The sequence below is a fragment of the Rhinoderma darwinii genome, chromosome 1 (assembly GCF_050947455.1).
Source record: "Rhinoderma darwinii isolate aRhiDar2 chromosome 1, aRhiDar2.hap1, whole genome shotgun sequence".
Taxonomy (NCBI): Eukaryota; Metazoa; Chordata; class Amphibia; order Anura; family Rhinodermatidae; genus Rhinoderma; species Rhinoderma darwinii.
Genome location: NC_134687.1, coordinates 314,836,987 through 314,856,036, shown reverse-complemented (window position 1 = coordinate 314,856,036; position 19,050 = coordinate 314,836,987).

Sequence of the window (19,050 nt, the reverse complement as noted above, 5' to 3'; positions counted from 1 at the left end):
CCTCCGTCTAGAAAAAAAAGGTTCAACCTGCAGAGGCGACAAGCCTTATTTACTGTGAGAACTGTGAATCAATGGTATAGTCTACCGCAGGAGCTGGTCAAAGCAGGGACAGTAGATGGCTTTAGATCATTTCCTAGAACAAAAAAATATAAGCTCTTATGTGTAAAAAATGTTTACTGCCCTTTTCCCTTGGTACGAACTATGTAACTATGTAAGTGACGTGCAGGGCAGTGTGACTGGAGAAAGACTCAGAGAGACTCATCCTGCTGACTACGCCAAATGTTGGAGGGTGCATGGGGGGGACCGCAACCGCATTTGGCTAACTTATCAAGTCTGGTTTGCAACTAAATAGTCCACACCAGGAAAAATTGCAGGCTCCCTTTATACAGGTACAAGAATGTCGCAGACACAGTTGATTCAATGTTCAAACTTTACTGGAGATTAACTCTCTTGGAGAGGCAGAATTCTTGAACGTTACAAATGCAATAACACAGTCTCTTAATATCCGAGTATTTACAGTCCTTGGCGGCTCCCGCCCCACCTAGCATGTCTAGGGACTGCACACACACCCTTATCTGTGATCCGGATGGCCATCTATTGTGGTCACTTACTTCACTCGTGTCCTCAGGAAAACAGTCCTTGGCTATCAAATAGGAGGACAAGTCTTTACTGCTCACCGTTCCATATGTTCCATAAACTGGTTTGAATCTCCATGTCATTACTCGGACCTAGTTATACAGCACCACTCAGTACTCAGGGTTTTCAGGTCCCTCATTCAAGCCCTTGCCCCATGTGTCTATTACAGCTCACTAGTTTACTCCATAGTGTCAGTGTTTGGGCCTCCTTGCTCACACACTCAGAGCAGACCTCTCTGAGTCTTTCTCCAGTCACACTGCCCTGCACGTCACTTCCTACGTCCTCCTTTCTATCTCTTACTGCCAGAATGGAGCCATCTAGTGGTCAATTAAATTATTACAGCAGATACACATGCAATACATACAGGGCAAAACAAATTAACAATGGAACAGACTTAATAAAAAGCATACACTCAGTTCTTTTAATTTGTGGCCTACTACCCGGCCTGAAGCCGGTGTCTAGACTTGCGGCTGCTGCCACTAGCGCTGCCACGCACCACGCTCCCTGGAGCTCCAGAGACTGCATGCCTGCTGGCTGGAGCCTGAGACTGCCCTGACACTGCCCCTGACACACCAATCTTCAGGCAGCCCCCCATATAGGCTCAAACAAGGCGTCCTCGGCGATGGCCGCCATTTTTGACACTGACCTGCTGTACATTCTGCAAGCTCTCCTTATTTGTCGGTGTATGGAGTAGAGCTTGCTCACCTTGGCTGTAAGAAGAGGGAGGATTCCGGCGGCCGCCTTCTTGCCTGCAAGTATAATCTCCCTGTTACTGCCACAGCACAACAGGTGATCCTGCTGGGAAACAAAGGTTAGTTAAACAGGACTAATTCCTACATAATAACCCATATGGAAGCTCCCTATCCTCCCCACATCCTTATCCCAGCAGCCACTACCAGAAAAGACTGCACCTGGCTTCTTCATGAAGTCTAATTGAACACACAATATTTTACACTCCTTACAATTTGCACCTAGAATTACTGGGATATGTTAAACTATATATTGTAAGAACTGACAATTGGGGGTCGCGTGAGCAGCCGATGGTGATGGATGCGCGTTGAAACGGCCGGACATATGAGCAGTTACTAGTGATCTCCCACCAGCATAACTTCCCTCCGTTCCTTCCTCATTCCCTCCTGGAACCTCAGGGAGCACAATAGTGAAGAAACCACCCCAGCCAAAACGTGATTCCCGACTCGTAACCCCGTCAAGCCAGGACGAGCTAGAGGCTGTGCAAACCCGCCATGTCTCCTGCTGATAGTGACAGCCTCTTCAACTCCTCTGAATAACTCGAGGAGTTACATGATAGCGAGCCCCCACATACTACTGAACAGGCAACTGATTTTGTTACCACGAGGGACGCCTCTCTACTCCAGAAATGTAAAGCACTTCCGCTGATGTGATCCAGTACCCATCCAGCTGTAGTGATGGAGGGGAACTGGGGCGGCCACAGGCTGGTATTATTAGGCTGGGAAGAACCAAAAAAAGTGGCCCTTCCCACCCTGGTAATGCTAGACTGCTGCTGCTATGTTGTATCTTGTATGTTGTATAGAAAGTGACCGGAATGAAGGAGAAGTAGCGCTCGTACGAGCTCTGCACCCCCTTCAAAACAGCTGATTGGCGGGGGAGTCGGACCCCAACCTATTAGCTCCAGCAGACAGTGGTATTAAACTTACCCTCCCCTTCGGCCGCAGTGGAGGTCCTGACTTCAACCAGGGTCGGGATGTTGTGCTCAGCGCATAGCATTGTGACGTCATGCGCTGCGCACAGCGCTGTGACGTCAGGAAATTTAGTCCGCCCCAAAAAGAGGTGGGTAAGTACTGTCAGTTACTATAGTAACAGGGGCCATATAGTTTATTTAATAGGCTACAGTTACTATAGTAACTTCTCATTGATGTGGTGCGGAGGTCGTAGACCCCCCTGGCTTCAGGGCCCGGTCGCAATAGTTATGCCACTGCTTAGTCCCCACCTAGTGAGTCTCTTTAACTCTCTGACCAAAGGGTTTTCCCTCCATCCCTCCTCTCTACAAGCTAAGATTGTCATGATCCCGAAATCTGATAAGGACTCTGTCACGGCGCGGGGTGTGGACCCACTGGGCCGTACCACGTAGCGGGATAGCAGCTGGCCAAACAGGTATAATGCAATGTCTATAGTTCAGAAAGGGTACCTGAGGCAATGTAGACAGCAGTTGTGGTTTCAGGCTGATACTGGGGCCAGAACGAGCTTGATCTCTGAGGAAAGAGGAGTGTTTTGGGTGTGGTTTACTGTGCTTGCAGTATATACCATCCCGGAGACTCTGCTTTGTCACCTGCCCAGGTTTACTACACCTGCCTGGGCTAGCAGAGTGCCCTGAGGGGGGGCTCCATCTGGAGATGGAGTCCCAGTCCTCCACCCTCCGGAGAAGGCCGGTGGGGGGTGGAGGGACATCCCAGCCGGCTGGGAAAGTGGAGCCAGCCCTTGGGGAGAGAAGGACATCTCGAGGCAGTAACAGCGTGGCCTCGTCCTCTCCCAGGGTTGGGGTATCGCAGCATGCCGCGAGGAGAGGAGGAGAAGGACAACCGGGAATGGATCAACAAGGCTGCAGGGACCCGTCCGAGTGGGGGTCACTGAGGCCAGGAGAAGACGCCGCCACATTTGGCTCCAGCCTCGTGGCCCACATGGAGGAGTACAAAGATCTGGGGAGGTCCCTGCAGCAAATCCGCGGTGACCTGACCGTGGCCCGGCAGAGGGCAGCCAAGTCATCAGGCAGCAGGCGGACGAAGTTCATTGCACAGGTCCGTGCCCTGCTAAGGGAAGTGAAAGAGGTGGAGGAGCGGAGGGGAACGATAATGAGGAATGAAGACAGATTCCAGGCAATGGCTGACGCAAGCCAGAGAGGGGGGAAGCAGCAGGAGGAGGCAGCTGAGACCAGCATGGAGACCAGCATGGAGACCAGCATGGAGAGCACCGTGGGAGAAACCCTTGACGTGCCGGTGCCGGTCCCTGACAGTGAGTCAGACTCAGAGGCACCGCGCGAGTCAGGGGAGCTCACGGTGAGGGAGGAGATCTCTCACAACATGGCACGCCTGCCAGAGTCCAGTTCCGGGTCGGAGGGGGAGCATCGCCCCGGGATACTAAGACAGACCCGGGATCAGGAGTCCCCCGTGTCTTTGGAGAACTTCAGCTTTGGCTCGGATCTGCCCCCAGAGGAGGAAGTGCGAGGTGCGGCAGCCGAGAACCGGAGGAGGAAGAAGCTGAGACAGAAGCAGAGGGAGGAGAGATGGCTAAAACAAGAGGTGAGGCTCGTATATGTTCATGGGTCTCCCCTGCACTCCGGGTCAGAAGAGATTCTGGTCCAGAGTGCAGGTCCCGCAAACCCCCCAGCCCCGGCTTCTGCAGTGGAGTCGGGGCGGGAGAGCGGGAAGATTGAAGTGAGGACGGGCAAGATGGCGCCAGACGCCGCTCACTGTGAAGTGGGCGGCGCTGGCTGCCGGAGCGCAGCAGGGGGCGTGGTCCCAGACCCGGCGGACGGCGAGCCCCGGAGACCGGTGAGCGGTGTGAGCCATGCATCGGAGGAGGGGGCAGACCAGAAGTCGGCTGCAGCGCGGTCCCGTGGGTCGGGTGCCTGTGACGTGGCCGGTCCTGTCACACCGGGACTGGCCAGCGTGATAGGTCTGCAGGCACCCGATGCCTCGGATAAGGGCGGAGTCAGAGCCTCTGCAAGGGGCGGAGCCAGCCACTCCAGAGTGGAGGAGGGGAGTGGCCTGGCAAGAATAAGCGCAGAACGGCCGCTTCAAAGCAGCCCTGCAAAAGGGAAAATCGCTGATAAAGTTAATGAAGAAAGTAAAAGTAAAAATAAAGATATGGGAAAAAATGTTTCTGCAGATAAAGGAGTGTCTTTTCCTGCCCTGGCAAGCGATATGGACACCGATGACGCGGAGGGTCACGTGGAGGTGCCGCTTATGTCAGCTGGCGGCCCCTCCATAGCTGCACCTGATGATGTAGAGGTGGGGGTTGGGGTCAGGGCAGGAAAGGTAACGGCTTGGCCAAGGGAATGGTAGGATCGCGGGTGAATGTATCAGCCGGTAATGTGGGGGGGCCTGTTGCTCCTCTTCCCAGTGCCCCAAGCAGGACTTATGCTGGGGTAGTGGGGGGAGGCCTTAAAGGGAGGGGAAGCAGTCCCTAACTGTAGGGGGTGTGCAGAGGGACCTATCTTTCTGGATAGATAGGTACGGGTTGGAGGCCTTCCGAGAGAAAAGAGGGGATCAGTGGTCACTCCCGACAACCGGGCAGGCTGTGGTCAGGAGGAATGTGGTCCGACTCCGGTGGCGCGGCAATGAGATCTGTCCCCCCAGAAAGACGGTGGTGGAGCTGCTGCTGGGGATGGGCTTCAAGGCACGTGACATCTTTGCCCTGATACACCCTCATGGCTCAGCTGAGTTTGACATCAACTTTGTTCAACCAGGAGGCCTGCGGGTCTTCTGGGGGAATTATGAGCTGGTGAAGGACAAGCCCGGCTGGCGGGATTTTGCTGCACAAGCAATATCCCGCCAGAATGGTCTCAAGAAGGTGACCGTTCTCACCCGTAACGAGTCACTTTCTTGTGTTCACATCATGACCTGGTTAAGTCAGTTTGGAGAGGCAGCGGAGATGCCCAGGAAAAATCTGGATGAGTTTGGTATCTGGTCGGGGGCCTTTACGTTTATGGTGAAACGTAAGCGTCTGGGGAAAACTGTGTCCCACATTCCATCCTCTGCTTTCCTTGGGAGGGATCGCATCCTGGTCTTCTACCAGGGACAGCCGTGGCTGTGTCACCGGTGTGGCGACCCCTCACACTTGAGCGTGGCCTGCACGGTGCAGAAATGCGCTCATTGTGGGGGGGTAGGTCATCTAGCTACATCGTGTGGCCAGATTAGGTGTCACCTGTGTGGTGACTTAGGTCACCCATTCAGTAGGTGTCCTCGCTCTGTGGTCAATGCTGTCGCCAAGCCTGCAGGAGAAGAGAGCGGGGTGGCTCCTGTGGGTGAGGAGGCATGCAGAGATTGCGGGGCAAAAGGGCAAGTGAAGACATCAAAGAAAGGGCTCCAGCCTTCCTACCATCGAAGGCTACAGAAGAGACAAAAGGAGAAGTAGCTAAGGGAAGCCCAGGTAACTGGGGGGACCTCTGGCCTGAAACCGGAGCCTGCCCTGGAGACGGATGCCCTTGGGGACGCTGAACTGGATGAGGACGTCAGGAGGATCCAGAGGGAGCAAGTGGCTGTGGACTCTCAATCCTCCCAATATGAAAGTGTTGGTGAGGAAGAGAGGGTACAGCCTAAAAAAACATCTGGGACACAGGATAAGATCTTGAGGGGGCCAAAGTCATCTGGCCAAGCCCCGGCCACCGAAGGTAAAATCTGCACCCCTCTGGTGCTCTCCCCCAACTGCTACCAAGCCCTCATGGATCTTCCAGCTCCTCAGCAAAGTGAGGAGGAGGGTGAGGTAGGGGTCTCAGGGGGTGCTGGGCCCCTTCCCCCGAGAGGTACAAAGGCCTCTGGGGCAGGGGTCAACCTGGGACAAGGGGACGAGGATGGGAGTGTAAGTGAGGGGGGGGGAGGTCCGCCAGGAGGAGATGGACTCCACTACCTCCAAAAAAAGAACTAAAGAGAAAGGGTTTGGAGGGTCCTCTTCAGATCATGACAGGGGAGAGAAGAAGAAAGCCGTCTAATTTTATCATCCAGGATGGCGATACCCACACCGTTGACGCTGGCTTCCATTAATGTCGCCAGCATTAAGTTAGATATGGCTAAATTTGCAGCCTTTGATTTTCTCAGCCAAGTTGAAGCTGACGTTTTGTTTTTGCAAGAGACCAGACTGTCACTTTTGGCAGATGTCGTAAAAGCCAGGAAGGATTGGCGACGTGGACCCTCCTACTGGTCTCTTGCGGCTGAGCCATATAGCGGTGTGGCGGTTCTTTTCACCGCACCGGTACAATGCTGACGGATGATAGAATTAGAAATGGGGAGGTACCTGATTTTAGATTTTCTCATGAAGGGACAAGAATTAAGGCTAATTAACATCTATGGTCCCCAAACAAAGTGGGACCGAAAAAGTCTCTTTATGAGGATTAAGCCTTTCCTTTTTTCTAGTTGACAGGTCATCTTTGGAGGGGATTTTAACACTGTTGTTAGACACCGTGATAGAGGAGGTTCCAAAGATAGTCTGGACTATGATAGCGTGGCCTTAAATAGCATAGCTAGCGAGGCTCGCCTGGTGGATATCCACATTAGGCATACCCCAGGTCACCCCGGGTTCACCTATCAAAGAGGTAGTTGTAGGTCTAGGATAGACAGGTTTTATTTGAAGGAGGAAGCCATCTCTTCACCAGTGTCCGTTGCTGAGGTGGAATTCTCCGACCACTGTATGATTTGGTTTTCTCTGGACATTGCAGAATCCCTCCGGATGGGACGAAGTATATGGAGGCTGAATTCCACTCTCCTGGAAGAAGCAGAGATAAGACAGGCCTTTGAGGATTTTCTTCAGGACCAGGTACCTTTGTTGGATCTAGGTGGCACTAAGTCAGAGTGGTGGGAGTTGTTCAAATATCGGGTGGCAGGATTTTTCCGCCGGCTTTCAGGCCTCAGGTCCATGAGCAGGTACCGCCTGTATCAGGAACTGAGGAGGAAACTCGAACGTCTGGTCTCGGCCGGAGGTAGCCAGGTGGAGATCTCCGGGGTGAAAGCGTTGCTCAAGAGGTGTCAGTATGATACGCACGCATCTTTGGTTCTTGAGAGGGATTTTTGGAGGTACCGCTCGCCCGACCCCTACAGGAACTGTAAGATGTCAGTGAGTCGTATAATAGTGACTGGACTAATAGACAGTACAGGGTCCCTGAGTAGATCCAAGTCAGGGATTCTGGAGATCGTTAGATCCTTCTACTCTCACCTTTTGGATAAGCAGGATCCAGACCGAGAGGAGATGTCGGCTTTCCTGGCTGAAACTGTTCCCGAGCCAGGAGAGGATTCCTCTCTTAATGTTTTGATAGATCCAATCAAAGAAGAGGAAGTAATGCTGGCGATTGACGGGCTAGGTCTGAAAAATAAGACCTTTAAAGGAACCCTAGTTCCCCTCTTGACATTGGTGTTTAATGAGTGTCTATCCTCGGGCACTCTGCCGAGGTCAATGAGGAGGTCAGCTTTGATTGTTCTATCAAAGGGTAAGGATTCGACTCGTATTGAGAATTGGCGTCCCATAGCGCTCCTCAATATGGACAGAAAGGTTCTCGCCAAGGTGCTGTTTAATCGGTTGGTGAAATTTGCACCCCGGCTCCTTTCACCTGTCCAGCATTGTTCCGTTCCAGGCCGCAGCACATTTACTGCTGTCCTCAGTGTCAGAGAGGCAGTGGAGCGGGGAAATTCTGGCCAATGGAAGGGGTACGTCCTGTCCTTGGACCAGTCCAAAGCATTTGACTGGGTGAATCATGAGTATCTATGGTCGGTCCTTCTGAGGTATGGCCTGCCGGGTGGGTTTGTCAATTGGCTCCAGACCTTATACGCTGGGGCAGAGACTTTTGCACTGGTTAACGGTTGGGTTGGAACCCCCTTTGAGGTTGGGTCTGGTGTCCGCCAGGGCTGTCCTCTGAGTCCCTTGCTATATGTGTTCGCGATTGACCCTCTTCTTAGAAGGGTTGACCGTGGACCATTGGCGGGGATCGGGATCGGCTTGGAAGGGCCAGAAGCCACTCAGAGGGTGGTTGCATACGCGGATGACGTCTCCATCTTCGTCTCCTCACAAGGGGAGGCGGAGTGGGTGATGTCAGAAGTGGGATATTACTCGCGGGCATCTGGGTCCAAGATTAACCGTGACAAGTGTGAGAGTCTCTGGCTGGGAGGAGGAGATCCTAGTTTTGGTCTCCTGGACACCCTTCCTGAGCCTCAGGGGTCTGCAAAGATCTTAGGAGTGGAATTTGGCCCGGGTGATTATCCCAAGAAAAACTGGGATGGCAGGCTAAACTTAGTTGCCCAGAAGGTCGGCCAATGGAAGGGTTGGTCCTTAACCCTTAGAGAAAGGGTTCATTTGGCCAAAGCTTACCTGATGCCCATGTTTCTCTACCTTGGCAGTGTGTGCATCTTGCCAGAACCTCTCTGGGCTCGGGTCTATAGCCTGTTCTTCCAACTGTTGTGGGGGAGCAGGCTTAACCTAATTAAGAGAGAAGTCACGTATCTACCAAGGAGACTAGGAGGGTTAGGTATGGTTAACCCAGAGATGTTCCTAGTGAACACTTTTATTAAGATTAATCTAGCAAACCTCGGACAAGAGAGGGCTCCTTGGTGGATTCTCTTCTGCAGGGAGTGGTTTCAGCCCTTCTTCCAGGAATGGGAGAGAGGAGGCCAAGTGAAAGACCTGCATACACCCAACGGGCATCTCCCGGCTTATGCCGCCCTGGTTTTGAAGATGGTGTGCCGGTGGGGTCTGAAGGTGTGGGAGATCGGGACCATGCCGAGAAAATTTCTCGACAGAAGGGTTCTGATGACCCACTTCCAGAAGACCCTGGCAATCAAAGACTGCCCAAGTAGTGACCTCGGGGAGGGATTAAAACGTTTAAATTCAGTGAGGATTCCCCAGAAGTTTTAGGATCTGGCTTGGCGCTGCTTCCACGGGAGACTGTACGTAAGGGGCAATCTGAAGTACAGAAACACTGATGACAGAGGATGTCCTCGGGAGGAGTGTAGCAATACACTGGAGAGTATGGAGCATTTCCTGCTTCATTGCCCCTTTAATGCAGAGGTATATAAAAGGGTGGGTACCTCCATCGGCTGGCCCGGTTTAGCCAACCTCTCCTATGCCGGGTGGGCTTATGGGATGTTCAGAGACCTAGGTGGTAGGGACCGTAACACTTCCTTTTTAGTTAGCATAGTGGTTAGGCACTTTACTTGGAATGCACGGTGTTTAGTGTCTACCCAGAGCAAGATCCTCCGGGTTGATGAGGTCGTAGGGAATATCATCGGTGACCTGGTGAAGGTGCATTCTTTGGAGGTCGGTAGACTGGGAGCACCCAAAGCCTCTCGCTTATGGAGGGGCTTTTCATTTAGGTTGCCTTAGGGTATCGGCCTTCAGGGGGGGGGGGCTCATCCGGCTCGCCTGGGGGGGGGGGGGGTTCGCCCTCGTTTCGGCACATAAAATGAATCGATAGGGAGAATAATAGGGAAAGGAGGGTAAGTTTAGGGCTAGATTAAATGTAGAGTAAAAGAAGGGACAGCAATAGGGGAAAGCGATAGGGTAAGCTATAGGGAATGTGTCGGCGTGGGTGGACCCTGGCCTTGGGGGGGGTCGGGTGGGTCTCCTTTCTCCTTCCTTCTGGTGGTAGGCTGGATTAGTGCACTTCAGGTTTTTGTTTTTTGATACGTAAAGGCAGTATAAAGGCTTACAGGAACCGAACTTGGTGCTTTCGGGTTTTGGTTTTGGTGTTTCGTTGCTATGAATATGTGAGAGATAGTGAACGGGGTTTAGAAAGGTTGGGTGGGGGAATTGAGGGGAGTGGGGAGGGGGGTGGTTTTTCTTTTCCTTCTCAGGCCCGGACTATGCAGAACATGAGAGGACATGGGGCGAGGGTCTTAGTGGGAGGTTTAGGGTGAGGTGGTGGAGGCCAACTCCAGGACTAAGCGGACATGAGAGGACATGGGGCGGGGTGTTGGCCTGGTGTGGTGATGGGTTAGTTTAGATAGAGTTAGGGTTAGTATATTATAAAATAAAATAAAAAAATGTTTGGGTGTATAAAATGTGTGCAGTGTATGGTGTTTCACCATGTATATATGTATGTATGCCGGGGGTTTGACACATTTCCGGTTGATTGTTTTGAAAGAGTACGGAAGGGAGTGAGTGGGGGTGAGTGGACACTGTTGGGAGGAGGGGGGAATATGATAAAGGCTGAATGTGGATGAGTGCAAATGGATGAGGAAATTGGCCAAGACCAGGGATGGGAAAAAAATACAGTAATGTATTTTGTGTATATATTATATATATTGTTGTGATTTATGTTATGTATTAGTTACGTTGTTATGTTTTTCTATTTTTCTAATAAAACAAAGAGTTTCAGGCTAAGATGAGGCTCCGACAGTAGACAGACACCCGGCAGTGTGCGAAACAATAGATGCAGCGGAGGGCACAAAACTCACAGAGGCACTGTAGCAAGGGATACAGGGTACAGGCAGCAGGAACGGGTAACACTGGGAACTGAAAAATACTAGGAGACCATTTGCAAGTACAAAATTAAGGTAACACTACAACGCTGAGGGAAGGATCGATAGGGAAGAGCCCATTTTATAGTCCAGAAGCATTCTGGGCTAAATGCAGTAATTCTGCAAATGTGCGCATAATGGCCCTTTGCGAGAGACAGTGTCCGGACCAGGAAGTGAGTGCCGGCATCTCCCAAGAGGGAGATGCCACAGGGAACTCGCTCGTCCATGGCCACGGCTGTCAGAGGGTAAATCAGGACGATGGTCCACGGCCATAGATGTTACAGTATCCCCCCTCTTACGGCCCCTCTTCTTGGGGCCAGAGCGGGAGAGAAACTTCTTCACGAGGGCAGGAGCATTGATGTTCTCCTCTGGCTCCCAAGACCTCTCCTCTGGACCAAATCCCCTCCAATCCACCAAATAAAAAGTTTTTCCTCCTACTCTCTTGGTGTCCAAGATCTCCCTCACTTCGAATGTCCCTGATGAGCCACCAGGAGCCACTGCGGAACTAGGAGTCCTGGAATAGCGGTTCAGGACCACAGGCTTCAGCAGGGAGACATGGAAGGAGTTTGGGATCTTGAGGGTGGGAGGCAGCCGAAGCTTGTAAGGGACAGGATTTATCTGCAGCAGAATCTCGAAGGATCCGAGGTACCTTGCAAGCTTGCTAGATGGCACCCTCAGATATTCTTGGAAGACAGCCAGACCTTAGTACCTGGAAGAAACTGGGGAGGTTCTCATCTTCTAGTGTCTGCCTTTCTCTTCATGCAGTCGACCGCTAGCAGAATAGAAGATTGGGTCTGCTGCCATATCTGCAGAAAGTCCCTGAAAGTAGAGTCAGCTGCAGGCACCTGGGACATAGTGGAAACAGGAAGAGGTATTCGTGGATGTTGGCCGTAGACAATGAAGAATGGGCTGAAGGTGGTGGACTCACTAGTATGGTTGTTATAAGAGAACTCAGCCCAAGGAAGCAGCTGCAACCAGTCATCATGCAGCCTGGAGATAAAGTGCCGCAGATAGTTCTCCATAATCTGATTAATCCTCTCGACTTGACCATTGGACTGGGGATGATAGGCCGAGGAGAAGTCCAACTTTACACCGAGGAGACTGCAGGGTGCTTTCCAGAACTTTGAGGTGAACTGAACCCCTTGATCCAAGACAATATGCAGAGGCAAGCCGTGCAGACAGAAGATGTGTTGGACAAAGAGGCCGGCCAGTCGGGAAGTAGAAGGCAGACCAGGCAGTGGAACAAAATGAGCCATTTTGGAGAATCGATCCACCACCACCCAGACCACACAGCATCCAGCAGAGAGAGGCAGATCTGTGACAAAGTCCATTGCAATATGTTGCCAGGGGACATCGGGCACAGGCAGTGGCTGGGGCAGACCAGCTGGTCTGGAGTGGGCAACTTTATTTGCTGTGCACACCGTGCAGGAGGAGACAAAAACTGTGACGTCTTTTGGCAGCATGGGCCACCAGAACTGACGGGCAATTAGGTCTCGGGTCTTACGGGCACCCGCGTGACCTGCCAGCTTGGAACTGTGTCCCCAGCGAAGGATTCTTCCTCTGTCTGCCAGACGTACAAAGGTCCTTCCCGGAGGAATGTCTCTAACTTGCAGAGGGTTGACAGAGATGATGCAGGAAGGGTCAATGATATTCTGTGGGGACTCCACAATGTCTTCTCCCTCGAACGACCTAGAAAAGTTATCGACCCTCACATTCTTGTCGGCAGGGCGGTAGTGGAGCTCAAACTGGATCCGAGCAAAGAACAGCGACCACCTGGCCTGACGAGGGTTCAGGTTCCTGTGGTCCGTGAAGACCAGGATTGGATGAGCTGCGCCCTCTAGTGGGTGTCTCCACTCCTGTAGAGCCACCTTGATGGCCAGTAACTCCGGATCCCCAATCAAGTTGTTGCGCTCTGCGGGAGAGAAAAGCTTAGAGTGGTAGCCACATACCACAGTCTTGCCTTTGGGACCTCTTTGGAATAGAAGTGCGCCAGCACCAACAGAGAAGGCGTCCACCTCCAACGAAAACTGTACGGACACATCAGTTTGAAGAAGGATTGAGGCTGACGTGAAGGCTTTCTTTAAGCTCTTGAATGCAGCCTCTGCTTCTGGAGTCCACACCTTGGCATTCATGCCCTTTTTGGTGAGGGTAGAGAAGGGAGCTGTCAGGGAGGAGAAGTTTTGAATGAACAGCCGGTAGAAGTTGGGGAATCCCAGGAAGCATTGTATGGCCCTTAAGTCTTGAGGGCGTGGCCATTCCAAGACAGCCTTTACCTTTTCAGGATTTATTTTGAGGCCCTGATCGGAGATGATGTAGCCCAGGAAGCGTAGAGACTTTCTCTCGAACACGCACTTCTTATCCTTAGCATATAGGTGATTCTCCCCAGGTATTCGTAGTGCCCATCACGTGTATTAAATGCCGTCTTCAACTCGTCACCCTGACAAATCCGGATTAAATTGTAGGCCCCTCGCAGGTCTAGTTTGGAAAAAAAAATTGCCCCTAGTATGCGATCAAACGGTTCAGATATTAAAGGCAATGGGTATCTGTTCTTTACCGTGATCTCGTTGAGACCCCGGTAGTCAATGCAGGGTCAGAGGGATCCGTCTTTCTTTTTAACAAAGAAAAACCCGGACCCGGCCGGGGATGAGGATTTGCGTATGGAGCCCCTCTCTAAATTCTTCTTAATATAGGCAACATCGACTGGGTTTTAGGTAAGGAGAGAGGGTATATTCTACCGCGAGTAGGAGACGAATCAGGGACCAAGTCAATAGGACAATCATACGCTTGATGTGGTGGCAAAGACATCTAAGACATCCGAGAATTGAGAGTAGCAAGAGGGCAACCCTGCCAATGACTGGTGCGGAGAAGGCTGAAGCAGATGGATATGCCCCAGACAGCGGTTGAGGCACTTGGGACCCCACTTGAGAACCTCTCCGGAGTTCTAATCCAGGACTGGGGCGTGTAGACGGAGCCAAGGCAAACCCAGCAACACGGGGTTGATGGCCTTGGGTAGGTTAAACAAGGGGATGAGCTCAGAATGAAGGGCTCCCACTTGAAGCCTCAGCGGTTTGGTCACAGACAATATTGGGTCGGGCAGCGGCAGTCCATCTACTGAGGCAACGATCAATGGCTTCTCCAGAAGGGTAGTGGGCAAGTGAAGAAGATCCACAAGGTCTCCTCATATAAAATTGGCTGCTGAGTCCAGATAGGCAGAGATTAGATGGAACCTCTCGCCAGTGACAATAGTCACAGGGATGGACAGCTTGGAGGAGAGTTCTCTGTCAAATGTAGTGTCGCCCAGTGTTGTCTCTCCAACCAATTCTAGGCGTTGGAGTTTTTTGGCTTCTGGGGACATGCATGACATGGCCAGCGAGGCCGCAATATAGACAGAGTCCAGAAGTGCGCCTGCGCTGTTTCTCCTGGACAGATAGTCTAAGCCGATCTACTTGCATCGGGACCTCAGGTGGAGCAACAGATGAGGACAAGAGGGGTTGCTGGAAGTTGGGAGCCAACCTAGGAAGCCTTCTCTCTCGACGAACCTCTTGGGATCTTTCTCTGAGCCTCATGTCAACCCGGCTGGCAAGTAAGATTAGGTCGTCCAAGGTAGATGGTAGATCACGAGCAGACGACGGGCCGCGACCATAGATGTTACAGACTCCTTGTTGGCCACAATCTATCGCCCTATCTCACTCTTGAACATTGACACTAAACTCCTAGCGAACATATTAGCCTCCCGCATTAAGCATTTCTTGTGCAAACTAATCCATAGAGACCAAAGAGGCTTTGTTCCCGGAGGGCAGACTAGCGATAATGTCTGCAGAATAGTGCATTTAGCCCATCTTGCTCGCTCCAGGAAACTTAGCAGTATGTTCCTCTCTCTTGACATACAAAAAGGATTTGACTCCTGGGAATACATGTCTTACATAATGAATAGATGGGGCTTCAGGCCTAACTTCCTTTCCTGGGTGTCGGCCCTCTATAACTCCCCCTCAACTTCAGGCCGTTATATGGGCTATAAATCCAACCGATTTCCCGTTAGATGTGGCACTCGGCAGGGCTGTCCTCTTCACCCCATCTTTTTTATTCTATGTATAGAACCCTTAGCAATGCTTATTCGTTCTAACGTCAACATTAAAGGAATCGAAGTGGCAGGCTTAGTCCATAAGCTCTCACTACCCTTCCCAATTTGCTTAAGACCTTCGACTAATTTTCCGCTATCTCAGGGTTGTCCATAAATAGATCCAAATCTCTTGCCCTCAACATCTCACTACCAGATGAATTTATTTCTCAATTACGCTCACAATTTCCCTTTCTCTGGTCCAATTCTCATGTACCATATCTTGGAGTTAAAATCATCCCTACATATGAGTCACTCTTTACCGCTAATTACCCCCCATTTATTAGGTCCCTCCAGGAGAAGTGGCGCACCTTACCACCATTCTCCTGGTTCGGTTGGCTAAACACTATAAAGATGACCATTCAACCTAAAATGTTGTACTTCTTTAGAACACTACCCGTATCCATTCCACATCACATATTATGCCATTTTCAATGCAAACTACATTTGTAATTATCTGGCTGGATAAGAGGCATCGAGTTTCCCACTTCACACTTCATGGCCTCAGGTGTGGTGGTGGTTTGGGAGCTCCCAACTTATTTAAATATTATCAGGCGGCCACCATAGCCCAATTGGCCCCACTACATAATATTACAGATCCACCAACGTGGCTCTTTTTGGAGCTCCCACGCCTTCATCCCATACCTGCAGCCTCGTACCTCTGGATTCCCCCACACTTCCGACCCTCATGACCCAGTCCAATAATGAGACATTCATTAGCAATATGGGATTCAGTGAAGTTCTCTAGTGGCCTCGCTTCCTCACACCTATCACTGATGAATCATTGGCATAACCCCCTGTTTCCTCCTGGGGTCTCGCACTTGTCTACATTCAAGTCGTGGAGAGAGAGGGGCTTCCTCCAAGTCCATAACTTACTCTCACTGTCAGGGGTGTACACTTTCGAGACCCTAGGAGATAAATATGACATCCCCCCCTCTGAGAAGTTCCGTTATTTACAACTCTCGCATTGGGTTTCCTCGCTAATCCAGCGGGACTCCTCGTTTATCAAATATACACAATTTGAACAAATCTGTGTTAAATCCCCCCATTATTTAGGTCTAATCTCATTTTTATATAAAAAATTTGCAAACTGCTCAACCCCCTCTAGACATTCATATGTTGCTGACAGGGAGAGAGATCTCCAACGAAAACGCGAATCAGCTGATTGGTCCTCTTCCTGGGACGTGATCTCTCATTTCTACAACAAAATCACGACCTTGGAATCGGCCTACAAAGTCCTCTCTTGCTGGTACCTTGTTCCTGGTCGGATTGAACACTTTGTTCCGGGGGAAACCCTGCTTCTTGCTTTCGTGGTTGCCCAGATAGGGGTGACATGCTAAATCCCTAGTGGACCTGCCCCACGGCCGTCCGCTTTTGGGTCAAAATCTTCAACCTTGCCCGCTCCCTCTTTCATACATTGATAGATCGGGACCCCTGGACAGTTTTGTTGCATTTCCGACCACCGGGTCTTACAGGCCTACAATTCAATTTCTTCACTTTTCTCCTCTTAGCGGCGAAGCAGACCATAGCTCAGGCGTGGAAATCCCCTACTCTATCATGCTCCTCTGTCAAGTCAAGACTAGACAACTTCTTGGTCAATGAATACCTTTCTAGTGTGCTGAATGACACGACCACCCGCTTTGCAAAAACATGGCTTCTCTGGATTTCCTATGTCCATCCAACAATGACCCTGTCTTCCATGATCCATCTCTAATATATGGGTTCCCTATGCTTGTTGCGGTGAGATGACCTTCTGGGTTGCACCTTTTACCCCTACCCTCCCCTTTACTCTGACTCCCCCCTATCACTAGGGTGAAGAATTTTCCTACTTTTTCTTTCTTCCTTCTCCTCTCATAATTCTTTGATCTTCGGTTATGTTACAACCATGTTCTGTAATTGTAACCTGATGTTCTGCAATGTACATCGTACATTAACCTCATACTGCACATACAATAATTATCCCCAACCACCATTTTTTTCAGGCCCTATCTGCTTTTATGCCTTCATTAAGGCTCTGGGCATCACAGCCCAAAACAGCCCTGGTCATGAAAGAATTAAATAAAGGAGTAATAACTGAAAAACTCTGTTATGTGTTTCCTTAGGTTGCCTTTTGTTCAAAGACCATCAGAAACCACTAAAAACTTAACAAACACAGATAAAAGGGAATATCTTAAAAGAGGCAAATCCTTTTTTTCAAAGTAATTCCTCATTTGCAGACTAGGTCCATGGCACTGATTTTTTAGTGAACTTATTTTTCTTGGTTGTGAGTTGATATATTTCCACTTTAACAAATCTTACAATACGAGGAGATAAGCTCAACATATCTTTTTTTATCCACATCCTCCTCAGACATTAACATAATTGCCTTAAATAATTATGAAGAAAGGATTTGTGCTCTAGAGAAGCAATAGATAAGTAACAGTTAAGAAGACTACAAATGGTGGAAAATGATCAATATAGTTTGCAAATACTGTATCCATGGATCCATGGATCCATCTTGTACAGATTAATATCTCAGCACACATAGCCTGCCTACATTGTACTATCATTTAAGGCACACAAGGATGTTTCCTTCTCATGGATTCCGTGAGAGTCTACAAGAAAACAAAACATATTGCATGCTTCATTGCATGACGCATTATAGAAATATATTATAGAATACAGTCCTCACAAATGCACCCCACTATGGCACACAGAGTGCCCACTGCTACATAATATAAACTTGTAGGAACTACATGTGGTGTAGTACAGGGTCTGTACTTGGAACCAGTGTTTGGCTTCTGTGTGAGTTAGGGCCTATACACACCATGCTTTGGACATACAATTGAAGTATGCATTTTTTATTTGTTTTTTTCTTGAAAAATAATTGGAAAACTTTATATTAAAAAAATGAATGCAATAATATGGTAATACAGTTGGATAAATCTGCCCTTAACCTTCATTTTAAAAACTGTATACGGTAATGTGTCACGCTATTTGTTCTCAATAATGTTAAAATGCAATAAGTGTTCATTTGTCCAGTGTATGATAAAAGGGATACTCTAAATGGCATACATTTGAGAAATGGCAGAACCGACCAAAGGTTGGATGGTGCCCCCAATATACACAGTATACAGGAAACGACACCATTTAATTCCAAATTATCACTGTCATGTAGGATGGTGCCTAAAAACAGTGTCATACCTTGCCAAATAATGCTTCCATACAGTTGCCTAAATAACATCACACCAGGTAAGAGACTAGCGTTAACTCAAAAACGCACTAAGCAAGGCCATTTACTGATACAGGAGCGGGTTAAAACACCACTTCCCAACAGGATGCAGACAGGCCACAATTGCTATATAGAGGAAAATTGCACAGGTGTAGATACTGATAAAACAGCCACTTATACGCCTACTATTAATGAGGGGGAGTGGCTGCTTAGAATAGACATTGCACACAGATAAGTCTTCTATAAGTGTGCCAGTCCCACGGTTGTGTGTTCATTTATGGATGGTGGTTACAAGCAGGGGTGGGATCCGGCCGGTTCGCCCTGGTTCTCCCGAACCGGTTGTTAAAATGACACCCGGTTCGCAGAACTGGTTGAAGTGGGAAGCCGGAACCGGTCCCCTGCACTCAATTGTATCCACGTCCTTAGGACGCGGATACAATTGAGTTGACTAGCGCTGCTCTGGCGAAGCACATGATGTCTCGCCATTCGGCGCTTTAGTGATGATGCAGTCGGCGCGATGGCAATGACGTCATCGCGCCGCTGCATCGTTCCGATGGAGGAGGACTAACGTCGCTGGAGGATGGCGCGGCAACGGGACAGGTAAGAAAAAGTGTTTTTTTTTCCTTCTACTGTGGGCACTATAGGGCACTGCATAGGGCACTATACAGGGAACAAGAACTACAGAAGATTATATAGGGAACTAACTACAGGGGACTATATAGGGGGACATACTAAAAAGAATGAAGAAAAAGAATGAAGAAAAAGAATAAACATTATTACTAATGGGAAGAAAATATAGAAAAGGGCATAATGAATTTTTTATGTTTGGTAGACATGGCATGAACAGATTTTCTTTGTAGTTAATGAGGTAATAAACACAAATTCCATAA